Source organism: Onychostruthus taczanowskii, unplaced genomic scaffold (assembly GCF_017590055.1).
Source record: "Onychostruthus taczanowskii isolate IOZ18803 unplaced genomic scaffold, ASM1759005v1 scaffold52, whole genome shotgun sequence".
NCBI lineage: Eukaryota > Metazoa > Chordata > Aves > Passeriformes > Passeridae > Onychostruthus > Onychostruthus taczanowskii.
In genome coordinates this window covers 7,275,910-7,293,676 of record NW_024502791.1, presented here as the reverse complement: position 1 = coordinate 7,293,676, position 17,767 = coordinate 7,275,910, and positions in this window count along the sequence as shown.

Here is a 17,767-nt window from a genome sequence, read left to right as displayed (position 1 = left end):
GGGGGAAAAGTAACATTGGTGCTGGACCCTGAATGGTCTGCAGGCCTTCTACAAGGTCTGCTGCCAGCAGTGTAAATGATGTGTTCAGCCTCTAGAAGGGGTTGGAGATAAGGCAGTGACACAGTGACGTGTGTCAAAATTAGAGTGTAAGCTACCACGAAATGATGACATAAATTTGTTGACCAACCATCAACAGTTTTCTGTGTTTGGAAGGGATTTTTTCCAGGGATTACTTCATTAAGATATCTGGTGAAGTCCTACCCAATGTTCAAGTCAGACATTGTTTGAGTTTAGATTATTTTAGCCTTAGGGGAAAGAGGCCTAGAGAACTTTTTGATAGATTTTGGAAGGCCTGCAGAGACAAGGTGATGTCAGATAATGACAAATCTGGTAACTTTTGTGTGGCTCCAAGATGGGCTATGGCTAAGGCTGGAGCTGGTGTTACATCCTCATCCTGCTTTCAGGCAGTACAAGCCTGAAGGATGCTTGTTGGCAGGCCATGCCAATGTGATTGATCAGCTTAGGTTTTCGAGGATGCCTGTCACTTGTCTCTAATATTAAAGGTAGATTTTATTTGGGACTAGATTGGGCTCCAGGCTAGAGAAAATATATAACTGGGTTTGGAGCTGGATTACCATGGCAAATGGAAGACTGGTAAAGCTAGGATGGGTGAATGGTGAATTCACCACAGGATAGGTGGGTGAATTAAATGATGTTAACAAGAGTCACTGAAGTATTAAAGAACAGGTAAGAGTAGGTGTTTAAGAGCACATGGACAGATAAAAGGGCTGAGCCACCAGATTTGTCACTGGGTTTTCCAGTGACAGATGAAATGAGCTTTGTGTTAGGTTGGTTTAATGAAAGGTCAGCCTTACATTTTTTACACCTAAAGCTAGGACAAGAGGGAGATTTTTTTTAATGGCAAAGAGAGAAGACGCAGTGTTCTCTGTGGACTCCACATTGTCAACTAATGTGTCTGGGTGTCATAAAATTTTATTGTATTAAGTTTTTTTGGTTTTTTTTGTTTTTTTTTTTTTTTTTTTTTTTTTGGCAAGGATTGCCAGATTCTGATGTTAGAGAAAAGGTTATATTTAGCTTTAAAAGGCAAGGTTTAGACCAACAGAATTGAAGAATACAGTTTATAGCTTGCTCCCAAGGGAAGTGGTAGCTGCAGTGAGATTGTTTCTGGGTGAATGACTTCACAACCATTGCAGGATGTTAGGTTTTGAGAGAGCAAAGGTAAAGGAGCCATATTTGCTGCTGGTACCTGGCAAGGCAGATACTGACAGGCAAAAATCATCTTAGTGTAGCTGCATTTCTCTTCACAGAGAAAAGCAATGCATTCCCAAAGATATTTTCTGGGAATCACAGTGAGGAACCTCAGAGAAAGAAAAAACAATTCTTACCTCAGTTGCTGAGCCTCTTGTTGTGCACAAGTGGAATGCATTATAGAAGATTGTTTACCTGAAGGGGTTTGGTAATTGGATTCTGGTGTGAGTGTTTTGATTCATTGACCAATTGAATCCACGTGTGTGTGTTGGGACTGTTGGCTGACAGTCACAAGATTCTGTTCAGTGGAGTTGAGTGCTTGTGCAGATTCAGTTTAGATGTAGAGTAACATAGTATAGAATCATATAGTATAATCAAGTAATTAATTAGCCTTCTGATATCAATGGAGTCAGATGCATCATTCCTCCATTCCTTGGCGTTGCCCTGCTTTTACTATATCTTAGCACTGAAGATAGTCACTGGAATGTAAAGGATAGGCTTGGTTTAGGGTGAAGACTTGCCAGAAAGGTTGCTATCAGCAGGGAAATTTTGAAATGCAAAGTTAGGTGCTAAATTTGGATGATGGTGAGATAAACAAACATCCAGAATCTGCTAGAGACCACTGGGTTAGAATAAGAACCAGGTGCTGTAGGATCAACTGGTGTAGAAATACTTTTGAAGCTGTTGGATTCATGATAGATAAATTTTTAAAGTCTTAATATTTGAAAAATCATTAGGATTCAGTGTTATTTTTGTTAGGGGTTCCTCAAACACTCACTGGGATATATTATATATAGGCATATTACAAGTGAGGTTAAAAAGCATTGTGGTTTTGTGTCTGCTGAGTATCTCACACTGCACAAAGACTATAACCCCAAATAAAACCAACCCTAAGACTAACCATGGGACCCTGTTAACTAACCTGCTCAACCTCTTCCCCCTCTGTCCTGACTGGTGTACAAAGACTCGTTAGATCTTTATCCAGGGTGTCCAGAGACCTATTGTAAGCCTTACAGTGTTGAGGATTTTGAAAAGATCTCAGAGTAACAAGTCTGCAAGTCTGGTTTGTTTTCTTTTTTCTGGTGGAATTCTGAAAGGTTGGTTGACCAATGATATCAGCTTTTCTCTTTTTTTTTTTAATAGTTTCATAGATACTGAGCCTGGGGCCTTCAATGATTTATGGCTTTGTTTCTCATTTCAGTCCATGGAGGTTATAGCACTGTTTTTTTATGAGAACATTTTAAACTAGTACTGCTATTACCAGGCATGGGAAAAATGTCTTGACTTTTGTGGGATTTAGGTCAGTATTCAGGATAAAAGGACTTGAAGAACAATTTCTTTCACGGCTCCTCAAACTCTGGCAGCATAAAAAATTGAATAGTGTTGGGCTTGAGGTTGTCAACCAAACAGTAAAATTGCAAGATTTTAGAATGGAGAAACAGAGTTCAGTACAAAGGGGATGAGCCAGATTAGGGTCTGTACCTGAAGGCTGTGATTAAGGGCATTGTTTGAGAAAGCAGTTCTGATTGTTCAACAGTGTTCACTCCATTAGGGCAGGCTAGGGGGTTAGTTTCCTGTAGCTCATAATAGAAACTTTATTTTAGGGTGAGGCAGATTTCAAATTCATGTTTAGAATTGGGTTAAATGCATCAATTTAACAGAATGCATCAATTTATTTTTTCTTTCCTTTTGTGACAAGGATGAACAATGTTTTGGTAACGTGGCATTGACCATAATCTTGGCTTTGCAGTTAGGGTTTGTTAGAACTTGAGATATGTTACTAGCCCTTGATGGCATTATGTCACGTACTGCCCTGGTGATCTTGCTCAGGCTCCTGAGCACCAACCCTGACTTGAGTCCAGTGGGACTGCAGGCCTGGGCTGATACAGCAATTCAATTTACTCTTCAGTTTTCTCTCGCCCTTTTAGCTTATCCCTCCCCTTCTGCAAAGTCTAAAGATAAGGTTAAGTTTATGCCTCAATTTTCCTAATTTTAGTCCTAATCTCAAAGATGACTCCGTCACCAGATCCACTTCTGCTGCAGGGCTGCCCATCAGCTGTTCTTCCCCTCCAGCGCCAAATTTCACTCTGGCTTTACAGGACTGCCTAAACCAAATAGCTATATGGTAGAGTTGATATAAATACTACACCCAACCCTAAACACAATTTCAAACTTGACCCATGTCACATATATGATAGATTCATGTCTGCTGCATTGGGCACATGAGGATTTAATATCAAGTCTAGATTCTTACACGTACTCATTATTTCCCCTTATTCTCCTTCCCCATCCATGGTAGTACGGGATAGGCAGTCTAAACCAGATTGTGGCTAAAACCTGAATATAGATGAACAGGAGACCATACCTGTAACAAAACAAAACAAAAAAAGCAAACAAACAAAGTCATAAATAGTCGTGGAGCTTTCCACCTGTTTTAGCAATTTAATTCAGGAAAAGCCCTGGTCCCTGTTTAATCTCCAGTGATTTTTTGGTGCCTAATGTTCTTGGAAAGAATCTTTTCTTTCTGCCTTATGAAAGAAGATTGGATATTGGACAGACACAGAGTCCAGCCTGTGAGGAACAACTCAGTAGCCACCTGGATGCAAATGTGACAGACAGTGTAGGAGTCCCAGCATCCCATGTTAACTTCAGGTAACATAGTGAGGCACAGAATGGCAAGAAATAAGGTGAAGGAGAAGGAGAAACAGAAACCTTGAGAGTCCCACTGGCTCAATAACCCTAGGATGCTTGAGTTCTGTGTTTTGCTCATATCCAAAAGTGTGAGGTAAAGCTGCTAGGCGTCTACATGGTGAAATGCTTAAACAAGGCTGGTCACATAATTTTGAAAATATTATTCTTTTTCCCAGGATGGAAAAGGGAGAAGCTTTGAAAGAGAAGCTACATAAACCTTGCTGCACATCTTGCTCAGATGTGTTATTCCAGGCAGTGTTAGATGGCTGCAATTGATAACACAGCCTTTGCTGTACATTAATTAATACATATTTTTGGAAGTACAGAGGATGTAAAGAGAAAAAAACACATTAGCTCATGTAAAGAGAAAAAAGTGCATTAACTCGTGTCAAAGGTGAGAGGATTTTGGGTGAGAACTGGTGCAAAACCTAAGTTAGGTTTCCAAAAAAAGACAGCCTTTCCAAAAAGAATGCATGAAAACTTTCTGTCCATCCTGTTTTGGCAGCAAGTCTTGAATGTCGGTTGGCTTCTTTGTGTTGGCACCATCCTGAAAATCCTTACTCCCTTATGCACATATAGCCAACACCAAAACTTCCATTTCCCCCAGTATATAATTTGCATTCTAAACATCTATCTATAACTAATCCCTTAAGAACCAGGGCAGGAATGGATTTGTGGATCCTGTTGTAAGCATTTTGTTAGATAATGCTGAAGAAAGCCCTTGATGCAAATGAAGGATGTGCTGCTGCACTTTCCTAGCCTGGATGACTGTTTCCCGGATCAATAAGAGGTTGAATCATTGTTCACATTGCCTGATGGCAGCTGGGAAACAGGCCTAGGGCCTGTATAGTTTACCAAATATTTCAGTTTTCATATTTTCACCCAATTTTTGGGACAAATTACTGCTGCATAGATAATGTGGAGAATATGCAAGAAAAATCTATTTAAGTATTCTCCCTGATATGCAATTTTTGAATGCCCAGAGGGGTTCCCTGTGAATTGGAGACCGGGTGCATGAATGGCTGGAGTGCATGGCAGCCTTGGGGTATTTAAAGAATAGGTATGATACAAAGAGGGAGTCCTTTTCTGTGTCTTTCAAATGGAGCTCTCACTGCACCCTGCAAATGTAATACACCACAGGGACCTCTTAATCCAGTTCATATACATGATTGGTGGATATTTGCTTTCCCTTGAGATGAAGGTGGATATTTTCTTTCCCTTGAGATGTTTGCATTTTCTCTTTGCTTGCTAACTTTGTGACTTTGAAACAAAGGCTGTATCTTGTTCTGCACATCTCAAAGAGGAAACACTATTGCTTGTGAGGAGTCAGAGGAAAGAAATCTCTCTGGAGGACAAGACATCCTCCTCTCCCACTGTGGCCTTTGCAGCAGGGATGTGAGGGGTGCTGCTGCTCTGGCTGCTGCTGCAGTGATGGGCTGTACTGCCCACAATCCACCTGCTTCCTGGACCTGAGTGTCTTCCTCAGGGATACTGGGAGGCACCAGCAGAGCACCCTGCACACAGCAGCACCTCTCTGCTACCTCAGGCAAAAGCACTTTATGGAGAAACCATAGTGCCTTTTCCTACTGGTGGTTTTAAGCTGTTGCACACCACTCAGCTCCTGCATGGTGGGAAGCCAAATAATTAATGATACAGTTAATGCAAGCCTGACACTCATGGGAGAAACACTGTAATTAATTGGGAGTAATGTAACTGTTATGCTACAGAGGAGAAATTAGGAATGTTTTGTCACTTAGTGTAAAGAATTATCAGAGGGCAGCTTATTACCATACTAACTACTGTCCTTTAGTTATGAAGTCACAAACTGTCTGCAACATGATTTAGACATTTTCTGCCATAATGCAGCAATCCACTGTCCAGATGCCAAATACTGTTTTGAAAATTTTTATACTAAATTCTCCAAAAGTCCTCAGATGACGTTATCATTGAGACTCTGTCAAATATAGTTTTCTCAAGATGACAGATTATTTTAATGGCATGTTCTCTGACTTGGAGAACTGATCTGAGTTCAATTTTGTAAAAGGGATGCATTCGGATATTGGACAATTACTGTACGCAAGAGGCATTTCTCACACCCCACCTTTTCTGGATTTGCTGTTCCATGGATAGTTAGGTGAAGACATGGATACTTCATCACATCCACAGAACCTTTCACTCCCATGTATTACTTTAGCTAGCTTTGAAATGAAGCTTCTTGGTATGTACACTAATGCTGGCAGGGCTGAAGGTGTTCCACGGTCTGGGCACTTTGTCATCCCTGCCCCAGTTACACAAGAGCACTTCAAACAGATTTCCTGACACATCAGTGTTGTACCTCATAGCACAATCAAAACCAAAGCCTCATCACAATAATATACATTAACAAAAAAACCCAAACTAAACCAATTACCAATAGTGTAGTTAAGAGTTGTGATGGTCTAAGGGTAAAGGTAAGCAGTATTAGACCGATTCCAGTAAAAGCAATGACAATACAGATGCATAGATACTAAAGAAATACTGTATTACTTTGTTTTTCAGAGTCTCAAATATGCCTTTACCTGTGAAATTCTCTTTGTAAAAGTTACCTGTCATTCTTCTCAAGCCCAGTAGTTCATTTGGCATGCATTCTCTATTGTCCTTTCCATAACTTGATGGCTGCACATTGAGGAAAATATCCAAACTTAAAATTTTTATGCCCCTGATTGTGCTTATCTGATACTATTTCTGCTAGTCATGGAATATGCATCTACCATTGCATGCCACCAATGATCTGTCTGATCCAACAGGACTCACAATACTTTTTAAAGTTAGTGCAACATCTAATGGACCTCTCAGGAATATTAAGGAGCCAGGAATGGGTGAGATACTTGTCTCTCCATTCTCAAATTAAGCTCATGTAATTACTGAATGGACCTTTTAGAATAGATCAGTATATGACAAATTATTTATGCTCAGCATTTAGATGCATAGGCCTGTGACAAATGGTGCATTAGGTTCCAATATTTGACATTAGAGAAAACATTAAGTGTTTTGTTATTACATATGAGTAATTGGAAAGTTAATTAATCTAGCCCAAAGTGTCACAAAGTTTGTTCCTTGCTCTTTCTCTGTCTCCTTTTCTTTAACCTCAGCACTCAACAAAGTTACTTGAAGGTGTTTTCACTGAAGCCATTAAGGATTTCCACAAGCATAGTTTTGTGATGACAAGCACCTGTAGTCAAGAAACACCAACATTGCAGCGAGTAGTCATTGTTATTTATCGTCTTTGCCGTAGACCTGGTGAAAGCAGCTCCTAAAAATTATAGCAGTGTTGCTACAGAAATCAGTGACATATCCCACAGGGAACAGCCTTGGAAAACTCTCCCTTTGATCCTGTTAATATAAATCAACCTGACAATCAATGTCAAGGATGACTGTTGGCCACAAACTGGCAAATAAAGGGAAAAAAGGCTTCTTAGGGAAAAAAAATTGAAATGGACAATTCAGCTAATATTGGCATTATACCTAAGGACAGTTACTTAAAAGTCTAAGGTCATGCATTTGGGTATAAAATATTAGGAAATTCAGCTTTTATTGTTAGTGTCAAATCCTGCTTTTTTATTTAGGGAATAAACAGATTTTCACACATAGAGTTAAAACTGCGTGACAGTGAAAATGTGGGAAGTAGAAAAGTCTTTGTTTATATTACCCTGGGTTATTTAGTGTTCTTATTGCTAGTTGTATAATAAAATAATGAAGCTATATTGCTTTGTTTATGTTCAGTTGTCAAGGAGAAGGAACAATACTCTCTGAGCAATCCAACATGCCTCCCAGCCTTTTTGATTAAAAAAGACAATTGCTCAAGATTTGTGGAGGCACCTCACCACCTGTACGAGGAAATATATCTCTCTAAAAAGTTCCATTATGAAACAATTTCCATTAAGAAACACATTCCCTGTCTTTCCCAAAGAGGCAGTGTGGCTGTAATGAGCACAGGTTCCACCTTGTTCTGCACCTTGTGCACTGGTTCTGGTCCCAAAGGTGTTGACTTCCAGTCGTGATGCCCTTTATTGTTCATCAGCCAAGTAACTCCATAGCAGCCTGCACAGAGTAGCCTGTTCCTTTGTTATCTCTCAATACAATAAAAAATAATATCCTTGGATGATGACAAATTGTTCCTGTACTTGGAATATTGTCAATGATTTATTGTGACTCTCAGTAGAGATTCATCCAGGTGTAGGACAGCAGATATTCCCAAGCAGCACGTCACAAAAGGTAAAAAAATGCAAAGAAGAAATTATGACATTTTTTCATAATGTAGCTGTAAACAGAGGGTAAAGTTTTGAGCTTTGAAACTTGCATTTCTATGACATTATTGGAAATGTAGTGACTGATGCTTGTATGTGCCTGCTTTTTCGGATTGTGGGTCTGCCTTTTGGGCTGCCACTGCAGGAGACATTGAACCAATTACTTGCCTGTGTAAACCATGAAAGGCAAAGGCAGCCTGGAGTTCAGAGCAATGTGGGGAGCAGAACTCTGCTCTGGGGACAATCTGCAGGTATGCATCTCCTCAAGACTGTTCCTGCCTCTCCCTTTGATCTGGGACAGGGGTGTCACTTCTTTATTGCCGAGAGGACAAAGCACGTCCTGGGGCACGTTGGACTCATCACCAACAGTGAAAAGAGTGGTCATCCCACAGAGCTGGTACAGCCTTGCCTGTGCGCTCTGTGGGGTTCTGGGCCCCACAATTTAAGAAGGATGTGAAGGAATTCAAATAGGTTCAGAGGAGGGCAGCAAAGATATTTAAGAGTCTGGAAGGCATGTCCTGTGTGTAGTGGCTGAAGACTTTGGCCTTGTCTGGTTTGGAGAGAAGGATGCTGAGGGACAAACTGGTTATTCTCTTCAGCTTCCCAAGAAGGGGAAGCAGAGAGGGAGGTGTTCATCTCTTATTCCTGGGCTCTTGTGACAAGATGCATGGGAAGAGTTCAAAACTGCACCAGGAGAGGTTCAGACTGAATATCAGAAAGCATTTCTAGTAAAGAAAGGGTGGTCAAACACTGGGACAGGCTTCCTAGAGAGATGGTCAATGCTCCAAATCTGTCAGTGCTTAGGAGGCATTTAGACAATACCCTTAAAAGCATGCTTGCTACTTTGGGTCCACCCTGAAGAGGTTTTGCAGTTGGACTGGATCAACATTGTAGGTCCCTTCCAACTGAGTTCTATTCTATTCTATTCTATTCTACTCTATTTTATTCCCCAAATTATCTGAGTTAAGCATTTGACCAAGCAGTTAGCAGCACCTTTCACAACAGTTTTCCTCCTTAATGAAAGAGAGCAGTGGTGATGTTAGAAGTGCTCAGTATGCTTGCTTTTTTTTTTTTTTTTTTTTTTTTTTTTTTTTTTTTTTTTGTGGTGCCATCTAGTCACTAAGCCTAGATTTTACAGAGTGTTTGACACTGTATTATTGTATACAATACATAAGTACAAAATTTTGTACATAATACACAGAACATAATTTTGCAGAGTTCCTACATTTTAAAATTTTGGACTTATTTGCATCTTACACATTTTATTACATCATTAAAATGCTTTGCACAACTGATATTCTCACTTGTTTTGAGGTTAGAAGGACTTAATGCTGCTTTATCCCTACCAGAGTCACCCACACCTTCTCCATGCCAGCAGGACACTGAGTGGACAAGACTGGCATCCTCGTATAAGGCTGGGAGATTCACTTCAATTAGTCACTGAAAATGGAATTAAGTTTTAAATTACTTCGGGCTTGTGAAACTAGAAATTACCAATGACTCTAATATACCTAAGCAGTTTGTAGAGCAGAGCCCAAGGCCCAGTCCATTTCCCTGGAAAATTAGTGGAGTTGCAACAGTGCTTTTACCATCAAGCTGCTGGCAAAAACATGGGAAATGTTTCTCCTCTTTTTTTTTTTTGTAACACACAGCTGAACATAGTTACTCTTGGTATGACCAGGGAAGTTTCTTTGGCATCCCAGGAATTTGGGGGCCCTCCTTTGTAGATCTGGGTAACTTGAAATAAATCTTCTGACCATGTTGGCTGGCTAGACTTTACCATCTCTTGCAATATGTGTCGTAAAAGAGAGGAGTTCCTAACAAGTTTCAATCAGTTAAAGTTCTCCACTTTTCAAAACGTTTCAACACAATCTGCTGGCAAAGGTGATATTGGGAAAAGTGGGAGTCAGAACACGGAGATGAAATAAGCTCAGTGAGGTCTCACAAGAAGTCACAGTAATAGATGCAGAGGTTTCTGATGTGCAGCCCTCTGGTCTGATCTCTTGATGACATTGTCTTCATCTTTCTTGACCCAATGTCATTTTCAGAGTGTCCTGTGAGCTCCTTCTCTTCCAAAATGGAAAACTATTGTATCCTACACAAATCAATTAAATTAAGACAGGAGCACAGGACACAACCTTACTGCTACCTGGTCTCTTTCTTTTTGCACAAGGATGCTGTTATCTTATGCCCAAGGAGTTTTCCCTCAGTTTTCCTCTTTCCATTTTAAAAATGGTGTGTAAAACTATCCTATCTATTTGTCTCAGTAGTGCTGCCCCAGCCTACAATCCTGTCTGTGCTAGTAATGTTTAATGCATGGTTTTTTGGCAGTCCAGACATTATATCAATGGCAGAGGAAACCCCTGAATTTCTTTCCTCATCTTTCTCTCATTATACACATAATGATTCATGCATAAAATACCCAGTTATTGTCAATATTTCCACACATGTTATTTGTTGGGTACCCAGACTACTTTTTTCTCCCACATTTTGTGACCAGATGGGTTTATACACATCCATGTAACACCAAAAAAAATTTTCTAGAGTTCCCTTTCCCTTGCTGGCATCCCTATTTCTCATATTATTCCTCTCTGATTTTCTATCTGTTATCTGGTAACATGCATCAAAACCAGCACTTTTAAAAGGCTGTGAGATATTTGAAATAGGAGGGATATGCATCAGGATATGGAATTTTTCACAGTTTTATAAAAATAAGAAAAAAGAAAAAAACCCAAAAATGTGTGTTACATGATTTATATCACTTTGTTCCTATTTTAGCCATATTTTAGCCACATTTACTCTCTTGTTTTAGCCCTGTGATAGATTCTGTTAATTCTGATTCCTCTCTGAACAAAGTGTGGACACTGAAGAAAGGCAGTACACTATCAGGTTTAGTTGTGTAATTACAAGCTACTGTTAGCCAGCCACACTGAAGGATCATTGAAACAATCATTTAGAGTATAATTTCAAACAAGCTCAAGTAAGCACTACAATGGTGCCTTTGTATTAAAATTCACATTTTGAATATTATTCTTATCCAAGAGAGAGTTACCATGTCTTTTTTATGAATTTGATTTGTCTGTCAGTGACAAATGTTTCTGAACATGAAATCAAATACTCTTTGCTTTCATTCATTAACATCAAATTCTGCCCCATTATGAATATCACCAAGGGAAGGGCTGTCCTTGTCCCCACTACATTTGACATTGTTGTCATTTTGTCTCTCTGCTTCCCCTCCACACACACACGCACACACACACACACACACACACACACACACACACACTTTTAGATTTATTTTCTTCTTTTCCCATCCTCTCTGAGCCCAGTAGCTGCTTTTAGCTCTGCTTTTAATGACTCCTTTGAAGTCTGATACTTCTATTTTAAGAACCACATCGGAAGATATTTAACACCCCCAGTTTCATTTTCACTATAAAAAATAGAGTATTAAATGCAGGGAAGCACCAGAGAAAGCCATACTCAGACCCACAAGGGACTGATTTTACTGAGGGTGGCTCTGTGAGTTTAGTGCTCCATCTCCCTCCCACTCTGGTGGGGAGATTACAGGAGGCAGCTCTGGCCTTGCCCATTGCCTTCCTGCGGCTGCCCTGGCTGCTCCGATGTGTTTTGTTCACATTAACATTAAGTAGGTTTTCCAGTTAGACTTGTTCCATCCCAGGAGGCCCAGCAGATCGCTGTGACTCCCTCCCTGTCTCATGCCTCTTCCCACAGCATCCCAGCCCGCAGTGGAACATCCTGCTTGGAGCAGTCAGGCTCCACACCTGGCTCATCCCTGGAGTCCAGCCTGCAGAGAGAGGCTGCACTCCAGCATCCTGTGGAGAGCAGCTCTTCAAATGACAGATTTTCTGTGTTCAGTTCAAATATTTGATGATCAGTGTTTCCCAGTAAATCCTCACTTTAGGGGGTGAAATTAGCAACTGTAGTGATAATCCTGCAACTTCCTTATCCAGAGAACACTAAGGGGATTGTAAATGGAAAACAAAAGCAATGCAAAAATATATTGAATGGCCACCAGTTTCACAAAAAAAAATGGTGTAAGACATAGCTTTTATTATTACAGCAAGCAAGAGGAAAACCCTTATTGAAGATTGTCAAAACACCAGTAATTTGCTTAAGCAAATCTGTCTAGGAAATTTTAAAGATTGCCAGGAAGCAGAAAATATCTGACAAGGATGGCAGAGGCCATTCCCAAAGACAACAAACTTTATGTTCCTGAATTTGCAAGTGATAAAGAATCCACTAGAACAGTATTGTGAAATAACTTCCAAACATCAGTGCTCCACACTGTACATTAAATTCATATGAATTGAAAGATATTTCCATTTGGTGAAAACTTTAATTATAAATGAGTCTGTGCAGCTGGAAGAAAATGATCCTATATAAGAGTCATGTTTGAGGTATTGAAATAAGAAAATTTGAACCCACTCTCAAATGAGACAAAATCATCAAGATACATTCAGTAGTGTTTTGCAGCACACAGTAATGTGAAGCAGCTCTGTGTACTCTGTGTAGCTCAGGTTCATACAGTTAGAACCTCTGTCCTTGGATCCCATGTAAATGGTTTTGGGTCATCCTGTGGATGATCCTGCTTCTGCTCACCCCTACATACCAGACTGATTCATTGACCTAAACTCACTTTCTGACCTCCAGGTATCTCCTTCTCCTACTTGCCAGTTCAGGAGTCATCAGTTCCAGCCTGCACCCCTGTGTTCAAAAGGGTTCTCCCTGGCTGTGATTCCCTCATCCCAATCTGCCCTCCATTTCGCCCCTTGAAGAGAAAGTATTTTCACCTCCATTTAACACCATCACCACCTCTCCCCAATGCCTTTGAACCTGTCTCATTACTAAAGCTGTCCTGCTAAGGGTGTTCTCTCCCTAGCAATCAGATTGTCCTTGATGCCTCTTGAAACAGCAGAACATGAAATCAAGGCCTTCAGCTGCAGTCAGAATCACGTAAGGAGTGAGGACTGTGAGTGTCTCCAGAGGCCCTGGCATTGTTTGATTTCCTGTCATCCCTGCAACCGTGTTAGACCTAAAGTGCTGAAGGGACCTGCTCCCACCAGCCTTGCTGTGGGCTCCCAGGGGGAGCAGCCCAGACACAGCACAAACCTGCTCAAGCTGGTGACACACATTTATTTCTGAGCTGGTCTACACAGCTCTCCAGCTGCTTGGGGGAGGCTGGTTTGCATTTGACAAGGGGAAGAAAAGGTCATGTTTTGTGTCTGGTGCACTCTGCATATTTCTGCACCTCCTGAACAGCAGCAAGACATCGTGAGTCTCGATTATGAGTCCCCTCAAAGGGATTTGAATGCTTTTCTCTTATAATAACAGCAGAACTAGAGTGGTGTCATGGCAAAAGCATTTTCAGAAAGACAGCTATTTCCCAATTTTTCTTTTTCTGCTGACAGACAATCACTGACATTTATGCTCCAGAGTCTGTTGAAATGGGTAAAAATAAAATATTTTTGCAAATAGAACTGCACCGATAAATAGATACAGATGTATGCATGTGTACCTGTGTAATAGTGAACAAAATGTGTGCAACAGCCCCAGTGTTACTCTTGATTTCTGCAAAACTATGGGTTGATATGTGAAGAGCAAGTTTTGTTCAGGGTCTGGGGAAGGGGAGACTCCTTAGGGCTCAAATGCAAGAAAGGATAAGCAGGATTCCTCGGAGGTGCTGAGCATCCCCAGATCCAGCAGCAATAAACATGCTGGTATATGTTAGCCTCCATCCTGGGCCCAAAGATTTTCTTGTACTGCTCTGTCCTGGCACAAGCACCAGCAGTGCTGCTCACATGGCATGCTGTCTGAAGGGAAAATGGGAGCTCCCTCTTGCCTCCTGTCTCCACAGGGAGCACAGGACACACCTGACATGGGAAGAGGCGTGGATCTCCTGTGAGTTTGGGCTGAGAATTTCCACTCCTCCCCTGCTCTCCCAGTTTGTGTTTCACAGCCCCACTCCTGCCCTGCAGAACTTCAGCTCCTGCCAGCTCTGGAAGCAGCAGCACATGCAGTGAGCACTAAGCTCTCTGTGGCATGGCAGCAAAGCCTGCAGCAGTGTGAGGAACTCTCCCCCATTTTGTGCATGTACTGGGAGTCTCCCCTCCACGAAGATGCACAGTGTCTGCAGGAACTGCCGTCCCTCTGGACTGGAGCACAGACCCTAATCTGGTCTCCACAGACTGAAGACCGGTGCCGTTGCTGGGTAGGCCAGCTTTCCATGCAGTAGAACCTGCAGATACTCACTCCTGATGCTGTAGCCCAATTTCTCCCAGCCATGCCAGGTCAGACAGGTCCATCCATCCCAGCATTTTGCATTTGTGAGCACCCATGTCTGAGGCAGTAAACAGAAACAGTTCCTTTCTGCCTCAAAATCCTCAGGCTTGGATCTGAATGAATTTAAGAGGAAAAAGTCTCATTTCCCAAAGTTTGTGGGAAAAAAAAAAAAAAAAAAAAAGTGGTTTATATTGCTGTGTGGAAGTCTACATATTTTCATGAGAGAAGAAACTGCCTTACACAGCACTGCAAAAGGCAATCTTTCCCCTGGAGATTCATATTGAGCTCACAAAGAGAAAAAACAAACATCCATGAGCAAAGCCAGCTTGCTTTTCCACTCTTCATCTTCAAGTAGCCTGCAGTCTTCAGCACATTCACTCTCCATCAGAAAACTGAGCACTGGTTTTCTTAGTTGCTAGACTTTCCAAGAGCTTTTCTCTTTGACAGCCAACAAGGATTGCAAAGGAGCACTCATTTCCCCAGCTTGTCATTTTTTCAAATCTCTCTGAAATGAAATGCCTTCACACAGACTTTGTTGATACAACAGAGAGCAGTATTTAAAACGTTTGTGAAATTCGCTTGGCACAAATAGTCTCCTGGTGGATGTGGCAAGAGTACCCAGCTTTGGGTTTAAACATTTCCAGTAAAGCAGCTGAGTAATTTTTGCCAATGACACTGGGTATTCCATCAGTGCAAATCCCATCTGTCTAATTTAGATCAATCCACTTAAAGAACATTACTGGCTGTCATGCCTTCGAGAGATTTCCTCTGTTTTTCACACAGGTCAGAGCCTGTGGTCAGAGTGCTGAGCAACAGGAGACCCAACAGCTCTTCATCATACCAGAGTTTTCAGTCTCACACTGAAGAACAAACAGGTCTGCATCCAGCAGCATCATGATTGTTATAAATTATGAATAGTGCTTATCCACAGCCAAGAAATCTCTGATTAGTGCTGACAGACCACTCAGCATCAGTATATCACTGGTGTATGTGCAAGTGTACAATCCCAGTGGTTTACCAGGCTTGTGGGACAGGGAGCACTAAAACTGGGGGGTTCCACTTCAGTCCTTGAAAATTTAGTCATCTGCAAAAAATTTTTCTCTCTTGTGGCAGTAAAATGACTATTATATGCACTATCTACATAGAATGTTTCCAGAGATGGTATTAATAGAGCTCAGTCCTGTCTCCTCTGGGTTTCTATTAAGGCTTAGATATTTTATTGTTTCTTCTTCCTATATAATCAGATTGCAAAGCAGATCTGATAGGACAGTTCAGATCTGTTTCAGCATGGATTTTGGAAAACTGCTGCTTTTCACTACAGCACTACTGTGACATAGCTCTCAGGAACTCCCGTTCTCTAAAAGGCACAGCTTTCCCAGGCAGGGTAAAACACTTCCTTGTAATGTCAGCCCTGTATTTTTAAGCTGATACATTTGATCACCTAACAATTATAGTACAATTTACATAAGTATGATGCAGAGCTATTAGGAAAAAAAGACTGCAGGCAACTCCCTGCCTGCTGGGCTCCTTGTTCCACACAGCCTTCTGCCTCCTGAGTCAGGCATGGCCAGCAAAGATGCACCCAGGGCCACTAGCCCCCATGCTCCCTGGGAGCCTGCCCTTCCCTTCAGCACCACCAAGTGCCTGAGACACATGGAACAGAGGTGCTTTACTATTTCATTTCAGCTGCTAAACAATTCGTCCTTTACATGCAGTAACCTAAAATTGCTTTCCAACCCCCAAAATTCTTGGAGCATCTACCACCTTTACACGGGGCCCTCGAGGTTTAAATCCTAGCAACATACTGCCTTTAGCAATCAAATATTTTCTCTAACTCCATAATATTTTGATTCCCTTATCCTCCAGCACTATGTTGCAAACTATATTGGGAATTGTCTATCAGTTTCTCCCACAGCTTCTGGCAGAGTTGCTATGAGTTATCAGATGTGTTCTGGAAGGAAATCCGCTTGTAAATAACAGCACAATATATTCCTAACTTCAAAGAAGACACAGATCCCTACTCCAGAAAAGTATGTCTCCAGACAGACAGTTGGAAATTCATTTTCCAGATGCAAAATGATACATTTCCTAGAGAAGACATACACCAATTAAGAAATTTTACTTTAAAAAATTAGGTAAAAATATTTAAGATATTTTAGTATAGAATAAAAAAACCTAGAAATATAATTTGCTTTAAATTTTGGTCATCAGTTCATATGAGGTTAAGATTACTTTTTGGTATCAAGTTCTTTACTTAATAAGTGCATCAGTTTCAGGCATGTCGCTCTTTCCAGCAATTGAGGGTTTCTGTAGTTTATTTTCCCTTACTGTAAAATTGAAAACTGACCATTCATATCATAGCTTGATGTGAATAACATCAGTAGAGGCACTACCAGCTCTGCTAGGTACTACTAAATACTACTATTTTCTTTTTAGCTGAGCTAGATAGAAGTGTCATACAATTTGCAGTACTTACAGTATTTATATGATTTATTTTTTCTTGCAACTAAAACTGTAGTCCTCTACAGACAGGTTTTGTGTCTAGTTATTGCCTGCAATGATACCAGGGAAATACTGAAAAAAATGGCAATTTGGTCAGTAAATAGTCCCCTATTTTTCCTTTTACTTTTCTTGAGGATAAAGTCAGTATTCAGCCTAAAAATTGTCCAGTATTACACATGTATGAAGGCCATTTGTGCTGGTGTGACAGAGCTGTATTTGAAGCATCATCCCACTTCCAGGCTGAAATTTGTTTGGGAGAAAACACAAGAGCAGCCCTTCCCCTGGTAAAGCCAGGCTGTGTTTTGGGAGCATGGTAAGCCAGGTGTTCTGCCCACTGGTCCAGACAGGTTGGCAAGAAAGATCCTTGCATTGATGAATATGGTTGAAAACCCTAACATGCATTTTGCCTTGAGAGACAACAAATTTACCTGCAAGGATATTCACATGGACACCTGCCCATCATTACACAGAGATGACTTTGCTGGTCAAGACAACATTTTCACTGCATGGATCAAAACAATTTTCAGTTTGGCTACCAAAGCAATTTCCTTTTTTTTTTTTTTTTTTTTTTTACTTTCTTTAAAATGAACTAAAAAATCTCTTTGTGAATCATCACCATCAGCTGCAAATTTAAATTCCAAACAAAATTGTAAGAAAAAAAGAAAATACGATAAATGCTACTTGGGTACAGGAAAATTTACTGCAGGGCATGGAAATTA